General features: G+C 48.3%; 1 protein-coding gene and 1 long non-coding RNA gene across 2 annotated transcripts in view; one reads left to right on the plus strand and one right to left on the minus strand.

Annotated features, from left to right (window-relative positions):
- col23a1a (collagen type XXIII alpha 1 chain a) overlaps positions 1–24,632 on the minus strand; it is a 152,785-nt gene that overhangs the window by 50,865 nt on the left and 77,288 nt on the right. The window lies entirely within an intron of this gene.
- LOC129456581 (uncharacterized) lies at positions 7,188–7,576 on the plus strand. The gene is made up of 3 exons (XR_008648851.1): positions 7,188–7,284; positions 7,435–7,480; positions 7,534–7,576. It is a non-coding gene; the product is annotated as an uncharacterized LOC129456581 (long non-coding RNA).

Consider the following 24,632-nt stretch of genomic DNA (forward strand, 5'->3'; position numbering starts at 1 on the left):
CACCAGAACATACACCAGAACATACAACACCAGAACATACAACACCAGAACATACAACACCAGAACATACAACAGAACATACAACACCAGAACATACAACACCAGAACATACAACAACAGAACATACAACACCAGAACATACACCAGAACACACAACACCAGAACACACAACACCAGAACATACAACACCAGAACATACACCAGAACATACAACACCAGAACATACAACACCAGAACATACACCAGAACATACAACACCAGAACATACAACAGAACATACAACACCAGAACATACAACACCAGAACATACAACAGAACATACAACACCAGAACATACACCAGAACATACAACACCAGAACATACACCAGAACATACAACACCAGAACATACACCAGAACATACAACACCAGAACATACACCAGAACATACAACACCAGAACATACAACACCAGAACACACAACACCAGAACACACACCAGAACATACAACACCAGAACATACAACACCAGAACATACACCAGAACATACAACACCAGAACATACACCAGAGCATACAACACCAGAACATACACCAGAACATACAACACCAGAACATACACCAGAACATACAACACCAGAACATACAACACCAGAACATACACCAGAACATACAACACCAGAACATACAACACCAGAACATACAACACCAGAACATACACTAGAACATACAACACCAGAACATACACCAGAACACACACCAGAACATACAACACCAGAACATACACCAGAACATACAACACCAGAACATACAACACCAGAACATACAACACCAGAACATACAACAGAACATACAACATCAGAACATACAACACCAGAACATCCAACAGAACATACAACACCAGAACATACACCAGAACATACAACACCAGAACATACAACACCAGAACATACACCAGAACATACAACACCAGAACATACAACAGAACATACAACACCAGAACATACAACACCAGAACATACAACAGAACATACAACACCAGAACATACAACACCAGAACATACAACAGAACATACAACACCAGAACATACAACACCAGAACATACACCAGAACATACAACACCAGAACATACACCAGAACATACAACACCAGAACATACAACACCAGAACATACACCAGAACATACAACACCAGAACATACACCAGAACATACAACACCAGAACATACAACACCAGAACACACAACACCAGAACATACAACAACAGAACATACAACACCAGAACATACAACACCAGAACATACAACACCAGAACATACACCAGAACATACAACACCAGAACATACAACAACAGAACATACAACAGAACATACAACACCAGAACATACAACACCAGAACATACAACAGAACATACAACACCAGAACATACACCAGAACATACAACACCAGAACATACACCAGAACATACAACACCAGAACATACAACACCAGAACATACAACACCAGAACATACAACACCAGAACATACAACAGAACATACAACACCAGAACATACACCAGAACATACAACACCAGAACATACAACACCAGAACATACAACACCAGAACATACAACACCAGAACATACAACACCAGAACATACAACAGAACATACAACACCAGAACATACAACACCAGAACATACAACAGAACATACAACACCAGAACATACAACACCAGTTTGTTCAGGCAGAGTTTTGTGAACAGAAAGAACAAAATCACCTAAACATTTAAGATCAGACATTTAGTTGAGTGAGATCTAGGATTGTTCCGATACTGATACTTGTATCGACAGAAGCTTCGATACCGGACATTTTCCAGGTATCGGTATCGGCGAGTACTCACACTAAACCACTGATCCGATACCACTCTGTATCTGCAGAATGAGGCCCCACAGATGAGGCCCCACAGATGAGGCCCCACAGACGCAGCACTGCCACATGTGACGTCTGTGGATAATGCTAACGCTAATGCTAAAGCTAAAGCTAACACTAACGCTCAGAGCAGGTTCAACTCTCTTTTGGTTCTCTGTATTTCTTTAACACCTTTACATATTTACACGATGAGATCCTGCGGTAAATGAAATGAAAATAAAAACCTCTCCGTGTCTGAGCTGTGACTCAAACATCGACGCTCACACGACACGTACAGTTTTATTAAAACTGTGACAAAACCTGCAGCGTAATCTGGACGAGGACTTGAACCAGACCTGGAACTCAAACAGAGACTCAAACAGCGCCCCCTGTCAGACCACAGTGAACGCAAATATCACATATCGACTTACAAATATCGGTCCAGTCGATATCCTGTTGGACAAACACCGATGTAAAAAAGTCTCAGGATGTTTGAACTTTCATTTACACAAAGTTCAGCTCCATAAACGTGGATCAGTTCTGTCCTGTATTGTTTTAGTTTAAAGTAAATAAATGCTGCGTTCAGTCTCTGCTCTAGTATCGGTCGATATCAGGAATCGGCAGATAGTATCGGAATCAGTATCTGAGCTGAAAGAGCCGGATCAGAGCGTCTTTAGAGGTGGTAATGTGACGAGCATATTGTGAGTCCGGGTTGAGTCCGGGTTGAATGGTGGTCTCTGACGGGATAAAACTGGTCTTTTATCTTTATTTTTCTTATTCATTCATAAATGTGGTTCTGGTTTTGACTTTCTGGATCACGTTAGAGCGAAGAGGACGGGCACACGGAGAAGAGGGGGCGGGGTCTTTAAATGTAGAACAGAGTGGAGAGTCGCTAATCACCGTGACTTTAAAGTACCTCTAGTATTACTTTATATGTGTGTACATTTGTAACAGAAGACCGCGTGGGGGGCGTGCGGACCGCCGCCGAGGAAACGCCAATCTTAACCCCGACGACTTCTCTGGAAAGAATTCAGCCTGTTCCCCTGGTCTCCTTCAAACCCACGGGCCGCTTTGACCCGCCCACTCCACCACCACTCAAATCAAACACCAGCTTTACACTATTATCATTTGATGGCCATGTTCTATGTTCAATGTTTCCATGTTTCCATGTTCCATGTTCCATGTTCCCATGTTCCATGTTTCCATGTTCCATGTTTCATGTTCCATGTTCCATGTTTCCATGTTTCCATGTTCCATGTTTCATGTTTCCATGGTTCCATGTTTCCATGTTCCATGTTCCATGTTTCCATGTTTCCATGTTCCATGTTTCATGTTCCATGTTTCCATGCTCCATGTTCCATGTTTCCATGTTCCATGTTTCCATGTTCCATGTTCCATGTTTCCATGTTTCCATGTTCCATGTTTCATGTTCCATGTTTCCATGCTCCATGTTCCATGTTTCCATGTTCCATGTTTCCATGTTCCATGTTTCCATGTTCCATGTCTCCATGTTCCATGTCTCCATGTTCCATGTTCCATGTTTCCATGTTCCATGTTTCCATGTTCCATGTTTCCATGTTCCATGTTCCATGTTCCATGTCTCCATGTTCCATGTTCCATGTTCCACGCTCCATGTTCCATGTCCCATGTTTCGTGCAGGTGCTTCAAACTCCTCGTCACCTTTAGGACCTTAGCTCACCTGTTTCTTGTTCTGGTTTATTTCTTGGTCTAATGGTAAAATAATGATAATCGTCTCAAAGGGTTTAAGATGAAATGCTAACGCTAACAGAGTGAGCTAATCATGTGGCTGTTTAAAGGTAATGGCCGTTTTTTACAGACTCGTCGTGACTTGGCGGATTTTAAACTGAGATCTACAAACTCTTTTTCCATGTGACAAAAGACACAAAGCAGACACAAACCACAGAACGCTCGAGCGTCTCTGTTTATCTGCACGGCTCACATGCAGCGACTTTACAACTGTTACAGCGATAATTTGGAAAATACATTGGCGTTCAATACGGCAAATATGACACAGACCATGATTCTGGGCTTATGTGTGTATTTAACTCTGTCTCGCAATGATCTAGAATCCTGAATCTACAACATCCAGATTAATCAATTCATTAATCAGATAATTATATTTTGATTTATATATTTAAAAAAAATACAATAAAACAATAATTGTCAATTTTTGTGGCTAGATGTGAGATCTGTCTGTGACCCATGTGATTTATGTGATATATGTGATATATGAGATAAATGTGATAAATGTGATATATGTGATATATGATTTATGTGATATATGAGATGAATGCAATATATGTGATATATGTATTGCATGTGATGTATGTGACATATGTGATGTATGTGATGAATGTGATGCATGTGATGTACGAGATCTATGTGATATATGTGATGTATGTGATGAATGTGATATATGTAACATATGTGATTTATGTGATGTATGTGATATATGTGATGCATGTGATGTATGTGATGAATGTGATATATGTGATGTATGTGATGACTTAACCCAGATACAAATCCAAACTGTTCTAAACACAGAAGCTTCCTCTGGTGAAGCTTTTACATCACAGTAAAGGTGTTGTCCTGCTCTCTGTGATTATCGCTCTAACCTGCTGTCCGCTGTCTGATATTTAAATATTGATTTATTTTAGCTCAAATCGGTTCATTCCCAAAACACACTGAATGGAGCAGGACGAGCAGCTCTGCAGTTTTGAAAGAACTGGACCTGTGTGTGCGGCGTGAAAAGCTCTGTCTGCAGCGTTTGATTTGATCTGAGGCCAAACTGTTGCCATTGCCGTGTGTTTGAGGTAAACAAACCAACATGGCGTCGGACACAGAGTGTGGTCACAGAGACGTGATGGATCGACTGAAGCTGATCTCAAAATAATGTGACGGATTGGACCAAAGGCAAACAGCGTGTGACCGGGGCCGTGTGCAGCAGATGTGATGTAAACAGCAGGATTACATGAAACGTGAGGCTTAAACCGACACACAGCAGAAATAATGATCTGGATCAATACGACTTCAGCAGAAATAAACACTCTGCCCTCAAACCATATTTCTCCTGTTGCATGATGGGATACGACGGATAAACAGGGTCTGCTTAAACAGTTCACTGGGTTTCATTAAGGATCTTTAACTTTCCCTTTTCAAGTTCAGATAAATGTGAATAAAATACAGAAGGAAATGAGAACCATATAGAAGCAACCTCCAGTTATACAAATACAAGTCCAAGGACCATGTGGAAACAACTGTGTGCCACGGATCAACGCAAGAGGGAAATAGTCTGTGGGAGGAGCTAACAGCAGTGTGTGGGAGGAGCTAACAGCAGTGTGTGGGAGGGGCTAACAACAGTGTGTGGGAGGAGCTAACAGTAGTGTGTGGGAGGAGCTAACAGTAGTGTGTGGGAGGGTCTTTTTCTGCTCTGATACTGTTTCTTCTGTCTCTGTCTCTGTTCCTTCTGTCTTTGTCTCCGTCTCTTCTGTCTCTGTTTCCGTCTCTGTCTCTGTCTCTCTTTCTTCTGTCTCTGTTCCTTCGGAGACGTCACAGAGTTTCACAGGAGCTGCTGGTGCTTGGACACACCCTGTGGTCAGACGACTTTAGGACTGACATTTAGACTAATCCCCTCTAAAAATATGACTTCACTTTCATTATATAATTATAATTATATAATCGCTCCAGAGACGTCCAGAGTTTCACCGACATCATCATTTCTACGACTTTTACCAGGAAATAAACACATTTATACAAGAGTTTGATCAAATGATTCTGTCGCACAGGTCTGTGATCAGGCCTCAGCGTGGACTGGTCAGGACTGAAGGGTCAGGACTGAAGGGTCAGGACTGAAGGGTCAGGACTGAAGGGTCAGGACTGAGGGGTCAGGACTGAAGGGTCAGGACTGAAGGGTCAGGACTGAAGGGTCAGGACTGAGGGGTCAGTAATGAAGGGTCAGGACTGAAGGGTCAGTACTGAAGGGTCAGTAATGAAGGGTCAGGACTGAAGGGTCAGGACTGAAGGGTCAGTAATGAAGGGTCAGTACTGAAGGGTCAGGACTGAAGGGTCAGGACTGAAGGGTCAGGACTGAAGGGTCAGTAATGAAGGGTCAGTACTGAAGGGTCAGGACTGAAGGGTCAGTAATGAAGGGTCAGTAATGAAGGGTCAGTACTGAAGGGTCAGGACTGAAGGGTCAGGACTGAAGGGTCAGGACTGAAGGGTCAGTAATGAAGGGTCAGTACTGAAGGGTCACTCGTGAACACATCCCTCTGTGGAGTTTCACTAAAGGAACAGAGACTGCTCCTGACCCTCAGAGTGGACAGGTCTTTTTCCTCCTGACCCTCAGAGTGGACGTAGACGTTTGTCCCAGTGGCAGGTGCAGACTTGCCCCAGTGTGAACTTTATGGAGGGGTCAGCGCGTCGCCTCATCCCATTGGTCTGGTCCTTATTTGGGCGTGTGCTCGGGTTGCCGGTCAGAGGATGTGTGAGATGTTTGACGAGCCTCGACACACTCGGTGAGTGACGCTGGGGTCAGTTCACATTCACACATTCACAAATGGACCAAACATTTACAGTAAATTTGGATTATGCTTCATCCTTTTATAAAGTAGAAGGATTTTTAAATATTTGTTCAGCAAAATCGAATTTGACAACAACTTTTTAGTTTAGTTTAAGTGTAAAGTTTAAACCTGATGAAAGTTGACGTTAAAAGCACAGGTTTGTTTCAGTGTTTCATTCAGGATCAGTGAGATAAACCAGAGCTTCATCTGCTTCAGTCGTGTCCAGTTAAACTCTGTGTGTGTCACACTCCTGCAGTGCATTGTGGTCGATATCGGACACTGCTGCATTCTGGGAATTTTGAGTGCGCGACATTTTCTCCTGCTGGACATTCGGAGAACACTACAAACGTGTGACCCTTAAATAGTGGACACGGTCGGGGACATTCGGACACAGCCCCAGGCTCTGGACCTGACCCAAGAAAATGGACCTGGATGATTACGTCATAGACAAAGACTAAAATTAAACGTTTCATTCATCAGCAGCCACGCTTCACACGATTATTTATGTTCTGAATGACAGGTGTGTGTCAGGTGTGTGTCAGGTGTGTGACAGGTGTGTGACAGGTGTGTGACGGGTGTGTGACAGGTGTGTGTCAGGTGTGTGTCAGGTGTGTGTCAGGCATGTGTCAGGTGTGTGACAGGTGTGTGTCAGGTGTGTGTCAGGTGTGTGACAGGTGTGTGTGTCAGGTGTGTGTCGGGTGTGTGTCGGGTGTGTGTCAGGTGTGTGACGGTGTGTGACAGGTGTGTGTCAGGTGTGTGTCAGGTGTGTGACAGGTGTGTGTCAGGTGTGTGTCAGGTGTGTGTCAGGTGTGTGACAGGTGTGTGACAGGTGTGTGTCGGGTGTGTGTCGGGTGTGTGTCGGGTGTGTGTCGGGTGTGTGACAGGTGTGTGTCAGGTATGTGACAGGTGTGTGTCGGGTGTGTGACGGGTGTGTGTCGGGTGTGTGTCAGGTGTGTGTCAGGTGTGTGACAGGTGTGTGACAGGTGTGTGACGGGTGTGTGACAGGTGTGTGTCAGGTGTGTGTCAGGTGTGTGTCAGGCATGTGTCAGGTGTGTGACAGGTGTGTGTCAGGTGTGTGTCAGGTGTGTGACAGGTGTGTGTGTCAGGTGTGTGTCGGGTGTGTGTCGGGTGTGTGTCAGGTGTGTGACGGTGTGTGACAGGTGTGTGTCAGGTGTGTGTCAGGTGTGTGACAGGTGTGTGTCAGGTGTGTGTCAGGTGTGTGTCAGGTGTGTGACAGGTGTGTGACAGGTGTGTGTCGGGTGTGTGTCGGGTGTGTGTCGGGTGTGTGTCGGGTGTGTGACAGGTGTGTGTCAGGTATGTGACAGGTGTGTGTCAGGTGTGTGACAGGTGTGTGACAGGTGTGTAACAGGTGTGTGTCAGGCGTGTGTCAGGCGTGTGTCAGCAGTGTGACAGGCGTGTGTCGGGTGTGTGTCGGGTATGTGTCGGGTGTGTGTCGGGTGTGTGACGGGTGTGTGTCGGGTGTGTGTCGGGTGTGTGTCGGGTGTGTGTCGGGTGTGTGTCGGGTGTGTGACAGGTGTGTGTCGGGTGTGTGTCAGGTGTGTGTCAGGTGTGTGTCGGGTGTGTGTCAGGTGTGTGTCAGGCATGTGTCAGGTGTGTGACAGGCGTGTGTCAGGTGTGTGTCAGGTGTGTGACAGGTGTGTGTGTCAGGTGTGTGTCGGGTGTGTGTGATAGGTGTGTGTGACGGGTGTGTGTCGGGTGTGTGTCGGGTGTGTGTCGGGTGTGTGTCGGGTGTGTGACGGGTGTGTGTCGGGTGTGTGTCGGGTGTGTGTCGGGTGTGTGTCAGGTGTGTGTCAGGTGTGTGACAGGTGTGTGTCGGGTGTGTGTCGGGTGTGTGTCGGGTGTGTGTCAGGTGTGTGTCAGGTGTGTGTCGGGTGTGTGTCAGGTGTGTGACAGGTGTGTGTCAGGTGTGTGACAGGTGTGTGACAGGGGTGTGTCAGGTGTGTGTCAGGTGTGTGTCAGGTGTGTGACAGGTGTGTGTCAGGTGTGTGACAGGTGTGTGACAGGTGTGTAACAGGTGTGTGTCAGGCGTGTGTCAGGCGTGTGTCAGGCGTGTGACAGGCGTGTGACAGGCGTGTGTCGGGTATGTGTCGGGTGTGTGTCGGGTGTGTGACGGGTGTGTGTCGGGTGTGTGTCGGGTGTGTGTCGGGTGTGTGACGGGTGTGTGTCGGGTGTGTGTCGGGTGTGTGTCAGGTGTGTGTCAGGTGTGTGACAGGTGTGTGTCGGGTGTGTGTCAGGTGTGTGTCAGGTGTGTGACAGGTGTGTGTCGGGTGTGTGTCGGGTGTGTGTCGGGTGTGTGACAGGTGTGTGTCAGGTGTGTGTCGGGTGTGTGTCAGGTGTGTGTCAGGTGTATGACAGGTGTGTGACAGGTGTGTGTCAGGTGTATGACAGGTGTGTGACAGGTGTATGACAGGTGTGTGTCAGGGGCTGACACTGCAGATCCTTGTGATTTTCTTCATGTAGGGTAAAGTTAAACACAGCTGGGATCTCGCTGTGTCGTCTGCCCACGTCCCCAATTCAAACGGACCAATCACGTGTCTGCACGAGCCCTCAGACCCCACGACCCCGCCCCCGACCAGCAGGGGGCGCACAGAGGGGACCACAGCTGCACAGACAGGAACGCAAAGGCAATCCCCCGGTCACTCAGCACCGGTCACTCAGCACGTGCTCATCTGAGGCCCCCACCACGGCCTCCTCCACAGTACTACTACTACTACTACTACTACTACTACTACTACTACTACTACTACTACTACTACTACTACAATCATAACATCTTACACCAACTAATACTACAACTGTTACTACTCGTCCTGTTACAGACTCTACTACATGAAGTACTGTATGAAGTACTGTATGAAGTACTGTATGAAGTACTGTATGAAGTACTGTATGAAGTACTGTACTACATGAAGTCTGCTGCTCTCTTTCCCCTGATGTTGTTTTGTTCTTATTTGGTCTCAGATTTTTGAACCAGGTCAAGTTGGAAAAGAAAACGTTGTGGTCCAAAGAGCGTCAGACAGGTTCTTGGCTCTTTACGGCGGCGCAGACGGTAAAACGATCCATCAGCACAACAAACACATGTGCGGCGACTTCAGCGATTTAGGACCCCCGCCATCGGCCCGGAGTGGTACGTCCTTCAAAAACATCTCATATTTACGCACAGGACGGGGCCGGCTCTTAAACGTCCAGAGGTTTATGGTAAAACTCACTATCTGCTCTTTTTACCCGACAATGGCGTCTTTGTTCACGTGCACCTGAATGGACCTGTCCTGCTCCGCTCCTGCTCCTGCCAATCCAATCTTTGCAAAACATTCTTCAAAAGCCTCTGACGGCTTCATTACGACGACAGGGAACAGATTTAAACAGGGAAAAAGAAGAAAAAGAACCTGGAATGTCATAAACACTGGAGGAAAGAGCCAACGGAACTCCAGGTAATAACAGCGAGGGACGGCTCAAGTCAAAACTACGATACTGACGAATATATCAACCCTGAAGATCTAGACCTGAAGAGAACTACAGTGTACGACCTGATCAGATGTTTGTCCATGTTCCACAGTGTAGCTTTAAACCTGTTCAATCTGTTCAGATGTTTCTTCTGTTTCAGTCGTTTCTTCTCGTTGAGTCTCTGAAGTTTTATTTGGACTGATTCATGTTTGAGTTTCATCTTTAATCCACTATTTTCAAGACGCCATTTTGTCGATCTGCCGTTTAACCTCCACCTGTGACACGCCCCCTGTGACACGCCCACTGTGACACGCCCCCTGTGACACGCCCCCTGTGACACGCCCACTGTGACACGCCCCCTGTGACACGCCCCCTGTGACACGCCCACTGTGACGTCCGCTCTTCCTTCTCCAGTTTTATTTTCTTAATCGTTGATACTCGTAGATTCTGCAGCGTCGCGTCGTCATTTTGGTACAAATATTAAAAACGCTCTGCTCTAGTGCGACGTGCCTCTGTCCATAGGGGGCGCTGCAGCATGAGGCGCTTTGTGTGATGACGTTTACGGCACCACAGTTTTCTAACGCGGAAGTCAGAGGATTTGTTTCTTTTATTCAGTGTTTTTAGATGAACATTGTGATTTAAAATGTGTAAATTATAACAGAATGATCCACAGAGGTCAGAGGTCAGAGGTCACTCGCCCTGGTCGGGATTCACTCTTTGTTTTATTCCTTCTCTCTCGTCTCACTCTTCCGCTGGTTCCTCGTCCTCTTTTCTCTGATGGTTATTAATGACACTGGGCAACTCTACTCCAACACTGTTTCTTTACTGATCAATGTCTTTTTTTTTTTGTCCTCCATCTTAATCAGCCCGGTCCGTCTCTCCGCTCTGACCCGTGGGGGCCTCTCTCTGTCGTTTGTCAGCCCCTCGTTTGGGCGCTCTCTGGGACGGCGGGGTGGTATAACCGGTCGCTGTGCGTGTGACGGCTCTAGCGTGTAACGCAGACAACATGTGACCCGGAGCCTCGGGGCCAGTGGAAACTATCAATCTGCCACTGTCGTCCTGCACAGGCGACCTTTGACCCCTCACATACCCATTCACGAGTTCTGTGCAGACACGGCACGCCAGGCTCAGGCAAAGATTGACTTTTACAGAGCAGCGGACATAAGATCCTGACACCGTAGACGTATTACGAGAGGTTCTTTTGATTCTGCCCCGTGTTTTGCCCATCACAGAATCAAGAGCCGAAACTGAAATATCAAAGGATCAGACAGCGGCTCAGTCGGTAGAGCGTTTGTGCACTGAGCTGAAGGTCGTTTCAAAGTCAAGGGAAGGAGCGTCTGCAGTGACCTATGGACCTGGTTTAGTCCTGGTTTAGTCCTGGTTTAGTCCTGGTTTAGTCCTGGTTTAGACCTGGTTTAGTCCTGGTTTAGTCCTGGTTTAGTCTTGGGTCAGTCTTGGTTCAGACCTGGTCCTGGTTCAGTCTTGGTTCTGTCCTTGTCTAGTCCTGGTTTAGTCCTGGTTTAGTCCTTGTCTAGTCCTGATTCAGTCCTGGTCTAGTCCTGGTCTAGTCCTGGTCCTGGTCTAGTCCTGGTCCTGGTCCTGGTCTAGTCCTGGTCCTGGTTCAGTCCTGGTTCAGTCCTGGTTTAGTCCTGGTTCAGTCCTGGTTTAGCCCTGGTTTAGTCCTGGTTTAGTCCTGGTTTAGTCCTGGTTCAGTCCTGGTTAATGTCTCATGTGTTTTCTTGTATTTCTGATCTAAACCACTGGGACTTTCACTTTGTTTTATTTTTTGTGCTGATATTTGTCTCAATTAGTCTGTAATTGTGTTTGTCGTTTTATAATTGAATATCATTTCACAATTCTATCTGAACTGTAAATCTGCATGAACAAAGATGTAACACACACACGCACGCACACACACATACACACACACACACACACACACACACACACACACACACACACACACACACACACTTGTCCTTACTCAGCTTGAACATATTGTGCAAATTTCTATAATGAGTCAAATATGACTTGATGTAATTTGCTTGTCGTTATTGTTACAGTCTGATGTTTTTGAGTCATGGCTTTAATCCACTCACACAAAATCACACAAAATCACACAAATATCACACAAAATCACACAAAATCACACAAAATCACACAAATATCACACAAAATCACACAAAATCACACAAATATCACACGGAATTGTTTCCAGACGCAGCTTCCTGTCCAACGCTTCATTTCACAACATCTCAAAACCAAAGACACATTCTCACTGCTCTGTTCTTCCTCTGAGGTCCCTGTTCTTCCTCTGAGGTCCCTGCTCTTCCTCTGAGGTCCCTGGCCCCTCTGCTCGTGTGAAGAGTGTGGAGCAGACAGCGCTGGGGCTAACGAGCTGATTTTGAAGGTGAAACTTGTGGCCGTTTCAGACTGAAGCTGATCTTGGACGTGAGGTTTTTCAGGGGGTCAGTCTGTGTAAAACAAAAACACCAGAGTCTCGCTCACATTTTCCTGCAGCTGCAGTTAACGCCACGCGCCCTGGCCTCAGCGAGGCCTCAGAGAGGCCTCCGTCCACAATCACGTTCTTAACGACCTCGGCCCGGAGCGACTCATTTTTCTGAAATCCCAACTCATTTTTCAAACTGTTCCCGATCGGAAATGTCTCGTTTCTTTAATGGTTTCCAGTAACGTTCCCAGAGCGTTCCCCAGAGTGTATCCCGCCACGCTCCAGGGGCTCGCTCGTCCATGCGTCCGATTATGCTCCACATTACGACGAGTGTAATCAACGCTAACGCTCAAGCTAATGCTCAAGCTAACAGAGAAAAAAGTGTCCTGCCCAAGGACACAACGACAGCGTTCACCTGTGGGATCTGGAGTCACACCACCGGCCTGTGGGTCAAAGGTCAGCTCCACTGACCCTCAGGTCGTCGTGTGATTCCTGATGTTCCAAAACGCCGTGGTCAGTTTAATCGTCTTCAGTCTGTGAATGTTTCTTTCTGTTTTAGTTGAGTCTAGTTCCTCATTACAGTGGTTTATTTGTTTACTCGTTGCCGTGGTGACACGGGGCGTAGTGATACGGAGCGGTGATCGGCTGTTGCCGGATCTACCTGTGCGGCTCTACAGAAACGATGAGGTCAGTTAGGACCTCACTGACCGCAGCATGAGGCCGATGTTTCTGCTGCTGGACTCTGATCTGATGATGAAACTCAAACATCTGAAGCTGTTTTCACACGGACCAAAAAAAACCCTTTGTTTCCTCGTCGTGTTTCTATCGACTCACGGCTCGTTTCACTTCAGCGACATTTCACAACAAAAAACAAACTTTGAAGATCCTCCAGCCTCATCTGGACCTCAATGATTTAAGACAAAGACACAGAGACACACAGAGACACACACACAGAGACAGAGAGACAGAGAGACAGACACGGAGAGACACAGAGACACTCCAGCCTCATCTGGACCTCAATGATTTAAGACAAAGACACAGAGACAGAGAGACACACACACAGAGACAGAGAGACAGAGACAGAGACAGAGAGACAGACACGGAGAGACACAGAGAGACAGAGACAGAGACACTCCAGCCTCATCTGGACCTCAATGATTTAAGACAAAGACACAGAGACAGAGAGACACACACACAGAGACAGAGAGACAGAGACAGAGAGACAGACACGGAGAGACACAGAGAGACAGAGACAGAGACACTCCAGCCTCATCTGGACCTCACTGATTTAAGACAAAGACACAGAGACACACACACACACACACACCCCCCCCCCCCCCACACACACCCACACACACCACAACGCGCGCACACACACCCAGACGCACCCACACACACACAAACACAAACACACACGCACTTGTTAAACAGTTGTGTTGTTGTTGTTGTGTAACATCCACATTGTCCTGATCTAATGAGGTGAGGATCTGCAAAGCATCATGGGAACAAAAGGACCTCGACTCCAGCTGTTTGTTACACAACTGATGTTCTCACAGCAGAAGTCGTAAAACGGCACCGTGGAACTTTCCTGGGGTCTGTCTCCATTCAGACGTCCTCACATGTCCCACAGTGTGACGTCACATTTAATCAGAGGTTTGATGCGCTCTCCACAGATCTGACCTGTATCTCGGCCTGTCCACAGATCTGACCTGTATCTCGGCCTGTCCACAGATCTGACCTGTATCTCGGCCTGTTAGGACTCCTGACTGTTTCCGTGGCGACCAGCAGGTGGCGCCCGTTTCCCTGACGTGGTGAAACTTTGATGTTTTTGTTGACTTTTGTTGTGATGTGTTTTATCTATGCTTCAGTAATGCGCCTGACACTCGCCGGCTTTGGTTCGTTTTACCCATAATTCATAGCAGCTCCGGACGCCGTAAACAGCGGCGGCAGAACGGGGGCAGTTGTTGATGCGATAACCAGCGTGTTTTTGTGTACGTCACATCTGCGACGAGTTTCACGCTCACGGACGGATTTAAAACACCTTTATCCACTTTGTACTTTTGATAAAGATGAGAGGGACAAGTGGACACAGATGGACACAGAGGGACACAGAGGGACACAGAGGGACAGAGATGGACACAGAGGGACACAGAGGGACAGAGATGGACACAGAGGGACACAGAGGGACACAGATGGACATAGAGGGACACAGATGGACACAGAGGGACACAGAGGGACAGAGATGGACATAGAGGGACACAGATGGACACAGAGGGACAAGTGGACACAGATGGACACAGAGGGACAGAGAGGGACACAGAGGGACAAGTGGACACAGATGGACACACAGATGGACACAGAGGGACAGAGAGGGACACAGACGGACAGAGATGGAGACAGAGGAACACAGAGGGACACAGAGGGACAAGTGGACACAGATGGACACAGAGGGACAAGTGGACACAGACGGACACAGAGGGACACAAAGGGACAAGTGGACACAGATGGACACAGATGGACACAGAGGGACACAGAGGGACAAGTGGACACAGATGGACACACAGATGGACACAGATGGGCTGAAACATGAAGCCTCCTCGTACCGGGGACACAAGTGTTAGCATTAGCATTAGCATTAGCAGAAACAACAGACGCTGTGGTCAGAAACACTGAGGTCCAGGACCTCGCTTCAGTTTCACAAACGCAAAACCAGAAACATCAGAACAGGAAGTAAAAGAATCGGAGCCAAGAGCTTTGAAGCCACAACACAAAAACACAACAAACACGACAAACACGACAAACACAACAAACACAACAAACAAACACGACAAACACAACAAACACAACAAACACGACAAACACGACAAACACAACAAACACGACAAACACAACAAACACGACAAACACAACAAACACGACAAACACACATATTGGGTTATTTATCTCAAACTGAGCCTCGTTTTAAAATGTGTGGTTTGATTGGACGTTTACTGTGATTAGATTAAAAATCAGAAGTTCTTTCACCAAACAGGTCTGTGGAAAAGGTGGTGCTGGTTACCGTGGGTTACTGCGCCGCTTCAGGAGAAACACACTCAGCTTCACATCTGGACGACGCGTCATTACCAACGAGCAGCTGCTTCAGAGCTTCATTATTGTTTTAACGACTTTATCTAAATGAGCTCAGGAAACAGGAGGGGGCGCTAAAAACAGTCTACACACGACTTTTACACATCAGCTTCAGTCTGACCCCGCACACAGTGAATCAGCTTCATTCTGACCCCACACACAGTGAATCAGTTTCATTCTGACCCCGCACAGAGTGAATCAGCTTCATTCTGACCCCGCACACAGTGAATCAGCTTCAGTCTGACCCCACACAGCCTTTTGACCCAGTATTTCCGTCGTCCTTTTAACCTCCAGAGTTTCACACTTGTTTCACTTATGAGGCGTTGGTGTGAGTTTAATGTGTCGGTAAAACGGACGACTCACTCTCTGCAGTTATGATGTTCACTCTTAAAGGGGTGAGGAGTGCGGCTCACGTCCTCGTCTTAAAGGGGCGGTCACGTCCTTTGGCCCGGAGCCTGACGTTTGTCGTGTAAACGTCTTTAACTCGTTTAAAGTCGAGTTCATGGCGTGGTTCTCGTCTGAAGCTCTGAACTCGACTCGAGCGTCGACAGAAAAAAGATCCGACCTCAAACGGAGAATTCACAGACTGAACTTGACACCGAGGGTCACGGGACACGGGGACGCGCCGCACATAAATCACGCCGCGGTCGGCTCCTGTTAGCGGTTAGCGGGTCAGAGCCGCGGCTGAACTGTCCTTGAGCCGGTTCTTTACGGCTCACGCGGGACGCTCAGGTGAGAGAGCGCCCGTGTCGGGGAGGACGTGCAGGACATTACACGCGCGGACTAATTTAGAGCGCACGATTTATCTGTTTGTGGAGATGGACAGGAAGCAGCAGAGGACAAAGTTTGTCCAGGGAGTTTCTGCAGAAATTTAAGACCAACAGAGACACGAAGAGAGCAGGAGTTATGTTTGTACTTTTATATAAGTGTTTGAGCAGACAGAAGAACTGAGAGAGACAGGAGAGGACGAGAGGACAAGAGGACGAGGGGACGAGAGGACGAGAGACAGATGAGGACGAGAGACAGATGAGGACGAGGGGATGAGAGACAGATGGAGGACGAGGGGACAAGAGGACAAGTGTACGAGAGACAGATGGAGGACGAGAGACAGATGGAGGACGAGGGGATGAGGGACAGATGGAGGACGAGGGGATGAGAGACAGATGGAGGACGAGGGGACAAGAGGACAAGTGTACGAGAGACAAATGAGGACGAGAGACAGGAGAGGACGAGAGACAGATGAGGACGAGGGGATGAGGGACAGATGGAGGACAAGGGGACGAGGGACAGATGGAGGACGAGGGACAGGACTCTGTGTAAAGACGTGGCTGTGACTTTATTTCAGTGGATTTTTCATGTGATACTTTTACTTGAGTATTTTTCTCCTGTACCTGTACTTTTACTTAAGTATTAAACACAGTACTTCTTCCTGCTCTGGACGCTTCTTCTCACAGTAGTTTTTTTTTTTCACAGTTTGGCTCATTGGGTCTGAAAATGACCTTTGACCTGAAGCGTCGCAGCTTCTGTTTTTTCTCTTTTTTCTTTCATGTCCCGTTTCACTGATGAATCTGAACAAACAGCAGCTTCAGGTGAGAAAATAATCAGGCAGTTTAGACCACATGTCCCATAGTGCACTGGGGCACACAGGCCCCTCCCCCTCACGCCCCGCCCCACCCCGGCCGAGGGGCGACCGAGTTGAAAAGGAGTCAGAGTCTGGCTCTCATTAGGATGTTTGTTTTCTATGGTCCTGGGACGAGGAAGCTCCCCTGCCACGAAGAAATGGGGTCAACGGGACGCCCCCTCTGCGAACGGGACGCCCTCTATGAACGGGACGCCCCTCTATGAACGGGACGCCCCTCTATGAACGGGACGCCCCTCTATGAATGGGACGCCCCCTCTGCGAACAGGACGCCCCCTCTATGAACGGGACGCCCCTCTCTATGAACGGGACGCCCCTCTATGAACGGGACGCCCCCTCTATGAACGGGACGCCCCCTCTATGAACGGGACGCCCCCTCTGCGAACGGGACGCCCCCTCTGCGAACGGGACGCCCCTCTATGAACGGACGCCCCTCTATGAACGGGACGCCCCCTCTGCGAACGGGACACCCTCTATGAACGGGACGCCCCTGTATGAACGGGACGCCCTCTATGAACGGGACGCCCCTCTATGAACGGGACGCCCCTCTATGAACGGGACGCCCCTCTATGAATGGGACGCCCCCTCTGCGAACAGGACGCCCCCTCTATGAACGGGACGCCCCTCTCTATGAACGGGACGCCCCTCTATGAACGGGACGCCCCCTCTATGAACGGGACGCCCCCTCTATGAACGGGACGCCCCCTCTGCGAACGGGACGCCCCCTCTGCGAACGGGACGCCCCTCTATGAACGGACGCCCCTCTATGAACGGGACGCCCCCTCTGCGAACGGGACACCCCCTCTATGAACGGACGCCCCTCTATGAACGGGACGCCCCCTCTGCGAACGGGACGCCCCTCTATGAACGGGACGCCCCCTCTGTGAACGGGACACCCCTCTGTGAACGGGACACCCCTCTATGAACGGGACGCCCCTCTATGAACGGGATGCCCCTCTCTCTATGAACGGGACGCCCTCTATGAACGGGACGCCCTCTATGAACGGGACGCCCCTCTATGAACGGGACGCCCCTCTATGAACGGGACGCCCCTCTCTATGAACGGGACGCCCTCTATGAACGGGACGCCCCTCTATGAACGGGACGCCCCTCTATGAACGGGACGCCCCTCTATGAACGGGACGCCCCTGTATGAACGGGACGCCCCCTCTATGAACGGGACGCCCCTCTATGAACGGGACGCCCCTCTCTATGAACGGGACGCCCCTCTATGAACGGGACGCCCCCTCTATGAACGGGACGCCCTCTATGAACGGGACGCCCCTCTATGAACGGGACGCCCCTCTCTATGAACGGGACGCCCCTCTATGAACGGGACGCCCCTCTATGAACGGGACGCCCCTCTATGAACGGGACGCCCCTCTATGAACGGGACGCCCCTGTATGATCGGGACGCCCCCTCTATGAACGGGACGCCCCTCTATGAACGGGACGCCCCTCTCTATGAACGGGACGCCCCTCTATGAACGGGACGCCCCCTCTATGAACGGGACGCCCTCTATGAACGGGACGCCCCTCTATGAACGGGACGCCCCTCTCTATGAACGGGACGCCCCTCTATGAACGGGACGCCCCTCTCTCTATGAACGGGACGCCCCTCTCTAATGTCCAGTCGCAGGTTTGGACGCAGACGAGTTTAAGTCTGTGCTCTGATAGAAAAAGAGAGATAGGCCGATATATCGATTGACCGATATTTGTCCTCTTTAACATATTGTGTATCGGCCTTAAATCTCAGGCAGAGGTCGATATTTGGTCTTGGTCTGTTGCTTTTATCAAAATCAGGTCTAAAATATCCACAGATCGACACAGTATCGTCCGTTTGTCTCTGTTGATTCTAAACACTCGGTATCGGTCCCGGAGAAACCCACATCGGCCGATCTCCAGTAAAAACACTTGGGTTTATATCGAGTTAAAAAGAGAAAATGAAGGTTTTTAATAAAGAGCAACAAAAACAGACTTAAATAAAAAATGGAGACGAGCCGAGAGTTGAACCCACAACCCGACGATGAAAAACTCAAGACCCGAGTACGAGCCACAGACACGTCCTCACTGAGCTCCCATCATGCACCACTGGAATGTACAGACAACAGAGCCCGTTAGCATACCTGCGGTGGGACGCCCCGAGGACCGGACGCAATTAGGACAACAGGAGACGGGGTGAAGGAGACAGGAGACAGGGACATCAGGAGACAACAGGGGACAGGGACAACAGGAGACAGGGTAAAGGAGAGACAGGAGACAGGGACAACAGGAGACCACAGGAGACAGGGGTGAAGGAGAGACAGGAGACAGGGACAGGAGACAGGGACAACAGGAGACAACAGAAGACAGGGGTGAAGGAGAGACAGGGACAGGAGACCACAGGAGACAGGGGTAAAGGAGAGACAGGAGACAGGGACATCAGCTCTGACGTCTCAGACTCATATTTCTGTTTTATTTCATTTTATTGTTTTTTTACAGATTTGTTGCTGAAACTCGAGAGTCGACAGTGAAACTAAACATCAACACAAATGTAAAAAGGAAAAACTGTTTTAGTGTGAGGAAACTCAGGGACCACAGAGACAGAGACAGAGACAGACACAGAGACAGAGACAGGGACAGAGACAGAGACACAGAGACAGACACAGAGGCAGACACAGGGACACAGAGAGAGAGAGACAGAGGCAGAGACAGAGAGAGGGACAGAGACAGACACAGACACAGAGGCAGAGACACAGAGACAGACACAGAGGCAGACACAGGGACACAGAGACAGAGAGAGAGAGACAGACACAGAGACAGAGGCAGAGACAGAGGCAGAGACAGAGGCAGAGACAGGGACACAGAGACAGAGAGAGAGAGACAGACACAGAGACAGGGACAGAGGCAGAGACAGAGACAGAGGCAGAGACAGAGGCAGAGACAGACACAGAGACAGAGGCAGAGACAGAGACAGAGACAGAGGCAGAGACAGGGACAGAGGCAGACACAGAGACAGGGACTGACACAGAGGCAGAGACACAGAGACAGACACAGAGGCAGAGGCAGAGACAGGGACAGAGACAGACACAGAGACAGGAAAAAGTGGGAAATAGGGAGGTAAAAAGAGCTGCTGTTCTCTCTCTGTGTAAATCGAGCTGTTCTCTTTCTGTGTAAATGGAGCTGTTCTCTGTGTAAATAGAGCTGTTCTCTGTGTAAATCGAGCTGTTCTCTTTCTGTGTAAATAGAGCTGTTCTCTGTGTAAATGGAGCTGTTCTCTGTGTAAATAGAGCTGTTCTCTGTGTAAATGGAGCTGTTCTCTGTGTAAATGGAGCTGTTCTCCCTCTGTGGCCTGGGGCTGGTGGGTGAGGCTTCGCTGAGTGAGTTTGTGTTTCTAAACTGAGGTCTCAGAGCTGGTGACGTCTCACTGCACATTTGTCACGGGTTAATTATGACCCCGGGGCCCGTCTGAGCCGTCGAGCCACTGAGAGCCACTGAGAGCCACTGAGAGACGCTGAGAGACGCTGAGAGACGCTGAGAGCCGCTGAGAGCCGCTGAGAGCCGCTGAGAGCCGCTGAGAGCCGCTGAGAGCCGCTGAGAGCCGCTGAGAGCCGCTGAGAGACGCTGAGAGACGCTGAGAGACGCTGAGAGACACTGAGAGACACTGAGAGCCACTGAGAGACACTGAAGTGGCAGCAGAATCTGGAGACAGTTACCTTCAGTTTATAGATTGAATGGATGACGGCACAGAGAGAGAGAGAGAGAGGGGCAGGACGAGGGTCTGAGGGGCAGGACGAGGGTCTGAGGGGCAGGACGAGGGTCTGAGGGGCAGGACGAGGGTCTGAGGGGCAGGAGTTTTAAAGATCGATTGATGTGTGTGTTTTTTCGTCATTTTACTCAAATACACAAACTCACAGCCTTTTCAATGATAAACTCATGAGTCGTGTTTAGTGTCTCTGTTCAGTGTCTCTGTTTAGTGTCTCTGTTCAGTGTCTCTGTTTAGTGTCTCTGTTTAGTGTCTCTGTTTAGTGTCTCTGTTTAGTGTCTCTGTTTAGTGTCTCTGTTTAGTGTCTCTGTTTAGTGTCTCTGTTTAGTGTCTCTGTTTAGTGTCTCTGTTTAGTGTCTCTGTTTAGTGTCTCTGTTCAGTGTCTCTGTTCAGACGGAGGAATCGGTCTGAGCTGAAGAGTTAAAAAGTGCAAATATCGACTCGATATATCGGTCTGTCTCTGTGGATGTGATGAATGAGGATGTTCAGATAAAGACGATGTCACCAGAGAAATGTTCACAAACATCGACCCTGAAGATCAGACCAAAAACAAACCACGGCCCAAGTTCAGAGTTGAACCGATCGCAATCGTCTAAAAATCTGCAGACGAATCGTTCACTTGTGATTAAAGGCGTGTCTCTGTGCGGAAGAGCAAAGTCTCGGCCCGGTTACAGAAACACGCGGCGGCGGCGGCGGCTGATCTGCAGCTCCACTCGCTCCGTTTCATTATGTTTCAGATCAGCTTCATCTGATCTGAGCAAAATCCTCCAGTTTTAATCCTGCACTAAACCAACAACAGAAACGTCAGAGGATTAAGTCACTGCAGCACATTTATGTACAGTGTGTGTGTGTGCAGGTACACAACGGCCTCACAAACACACAAACACACACACACAACCACAGAAACACACAGACACAAACACACAACCACACAAACACACAAACACACACACACAACCACAGAAACACACAGACACAAACACACAACCACACAAACCCCGTCTCACACATGTTTATTGACATGTCACATTCAGATCTGTTGATTTCAGAGACGTCAGTTTGATCCACACTTTTATTGTTTTCTTCTGTTTCCCATGGCTCCTCCACCTCCTCCACCTCCTCCACCTCCTCCTCCTCCACCTCCTCCTCCTCCTCGCCTCGTCCCATTTCGTGTTTATTTGCAGTGTGCCTCTCGTTGGTGTGTGCCCCCGTGTCCCTCGTGTCCTAATGGTCCCGTTCGTGGACAGTTTAAACGTCCCACTGTGTATATTTGAAGAGGATTTGCTGCACACACTTGGGCCGGTCTGAGTTTATTTAAGACATATAGATCCAGCCTCGCTCCACCTGGATAAACTCCACTAAATGTGGTTTTGTAACTGGAGGAGCGGCGGCGGTGGCCAGTTCCAAAACTACAATTTCCTCCTTTCCACTTGCAAAGCACATTTTATTAAGACGAGACTCAAATCTACGGCAGGATCCGTCGGGTTTAAGGCGCAGGTGCGTTGTTCTCATAATTATAGACTCGACACAAAATGGCTGACCGCTGTTTTCCCTGATTTAACTTTGACCATTTGACTGTTTTTCTTGCTGATCCTGTGGTGGGATAATCTCTGACTCGGAGCTAAACAGAGTCCACTTCATTTTCTATTGAGCTGATCACACGTCGCTCTCACTTTAATCACGACTGACACGTGGAGCAGAGAGGAGCTAATCGTCGCTAACAGCCGCTGAGAAGACGTCATCTAAGTACCCATAATTCACCTGGAGCGGCTCTGATGTCGGGGATTATGCGGCTCATTAAATGCCTTTTAGTGACTTTTAAACTAAGAGTTTAACCTGCAGGTAATTGGCCTTCAGGGATCAGCGGAGGAGGAGGAGGAGGAGGAGGAGGAGGAGGAGGACGTGTGGAGGTCTTTGGAACATGTGTTTGGGCCCAAAGTTTCAGATGATGTCACGTGTTTAAAACTATCGAGAGTTTTGACAGTTTCAGAGACAAGCATCAGATGTGTTTAGAACAACAAGGCGTAAATACATCACGCAAAAGACCAAACGCCCAATGGCTCCGAGCTGCAGAGACTCAGAGACGGGACGTTTCTCTGAGTAAACTTTCAATCTGTATTCATTTATTTTTATTTCTTCTAAGTTGGATGGATGGAGTTTATCCTGGGACATGATGAAAGACTCAAAAACAGATCTAAATATCATGTTTAAAAGTCCTAAATGACACAAAAGTGACTCCTGTAGCTTAAAGTCACGTTGTGTCCTCCTCAAAAACACACCTGGAGTTGTGTTTTATTTCATTCACGTGTTTGAGTTAATACACAATAATAATGTGTCCTACACGACTCTGCAGACGAGTCAGATCTATGTCTCACTGCAGCAGGTGAATCTGGACCAGTGGATTCAACAGATCAGTGTGTGGAGGAAAAACAACTTTGTCCAGATAAACTCAGACAAGACTCAAGAGAAACACAGAGAAAGTGTCAGCGTCACCTCCAGTCTCTCTCTAAAACCTTCAACTCAGGACAGAAATCTCGAGGTAAAAATGGACTCAGACTTGAACTTTAACAGACACATCAAATCAAGAACATCTGCAGCTTTTTACATCTAAAAACATCAAAAATCAAATCAGAGACACTTATCCTGCGTTTGTGTCCAGTAGATTAGACGACTGTAACGTCCTGATCACTGGACTCTCCAAACGAGCCACAGAACAGAACATCCAGAACATCCAGAACATCCAGAACATCCAGAACATCCAGAACATCCAGAACACTGCTGCTCGGGTCAGGACTAGAACCAGGAAGTATTTCACACACCATCTCACACTCTGAGGACTTCAGGGACCTGGTTTAGACCTGGTTCAGTCCTGGCTCAGTCCTTCTTTAGTCCTGGTCCAGTCCTGGTCCAGTCCTGGTCCAGTCCTGGTCCAGTCCTGGTCCAGTCCTGGTTCAGTCCTGGTCCAGTCCTGGTCCAGTCCTGGTCCAGTCCTGGTCCAGTCCTGGCTCAGTCCTGGTCCAGTCCTGGTCCAGTCCTGGTCCAGTCCTGGCTCAGTCCTGGTCCAGTCCTGGTCCAGTCCTGGCTCAGTCCTGGTCCAGTCCTGGTCCAGTCCTGGTCCAGTCCTGGCTCAGTCCTGGTCCAGTCCTGGTTTAGTCCTGGTCCAGTCCTGGTCCAGTCCTGGTCCAGTCCTGGTCCAGTCCTGGTCCAGTCCTGGTCCAGTCCTGGTCCAGTCCTGAGTGTGTGTGACGTCTGTGTTTGACTCAGTTTAAATCCAGACTCACACTGTTCTGTTTATCTGCTCATGTGACTCAAAGGGTTTGATTCCGTCTCTTTTAATGTTCATTTTATGACGGTTATTTGTTTTGATTTGTTTGTTTGTGATTTAATGTCTTTCTCATTGTGTAAATCACTTTGAATTAGTCTGTGTTTGAGTTGTGCTTTTAGGTCTGTCATAATAATCACAGATCGACGTATCGCTCAGTGTTTACAGACTCAGTGTTTATCACATGTTTCTTTTCTTCGCTCCAGTCGGGGGCATTTTGCAGTTTTAGGACATTTGAGTTGTTCATGATCCAGAAATGAACTTATAAGACACATTATAGACACTCAAAGTCCTTCAGTCTGTTTAAACTGGAGACGTTCTGTTTAAAATGATTCACAGAGAAGGTTTTACTCTGATTCTCTGGTTTGAATCTTACTGTGACATAAATTCATTTCAATATTATCATTTACTGTGAGGGACAGTTAAACATCACAC

Source organism: Periophthalmus magnuspinnatus, chromosome 10, assembly GCF_009829125.3.
Source record: "Periophthalmus magnuspinnatus isolate fPerMag1 chromosome 10, fPerMag1.2.pri, whole genome shotgun sequence".
NCBI lineage: Eukaryota > Metazoa > Chordata > Actinopteri > Gobiiformes > Gobiidae > Periophthalmus > Periophthalmus magnuspinnatus.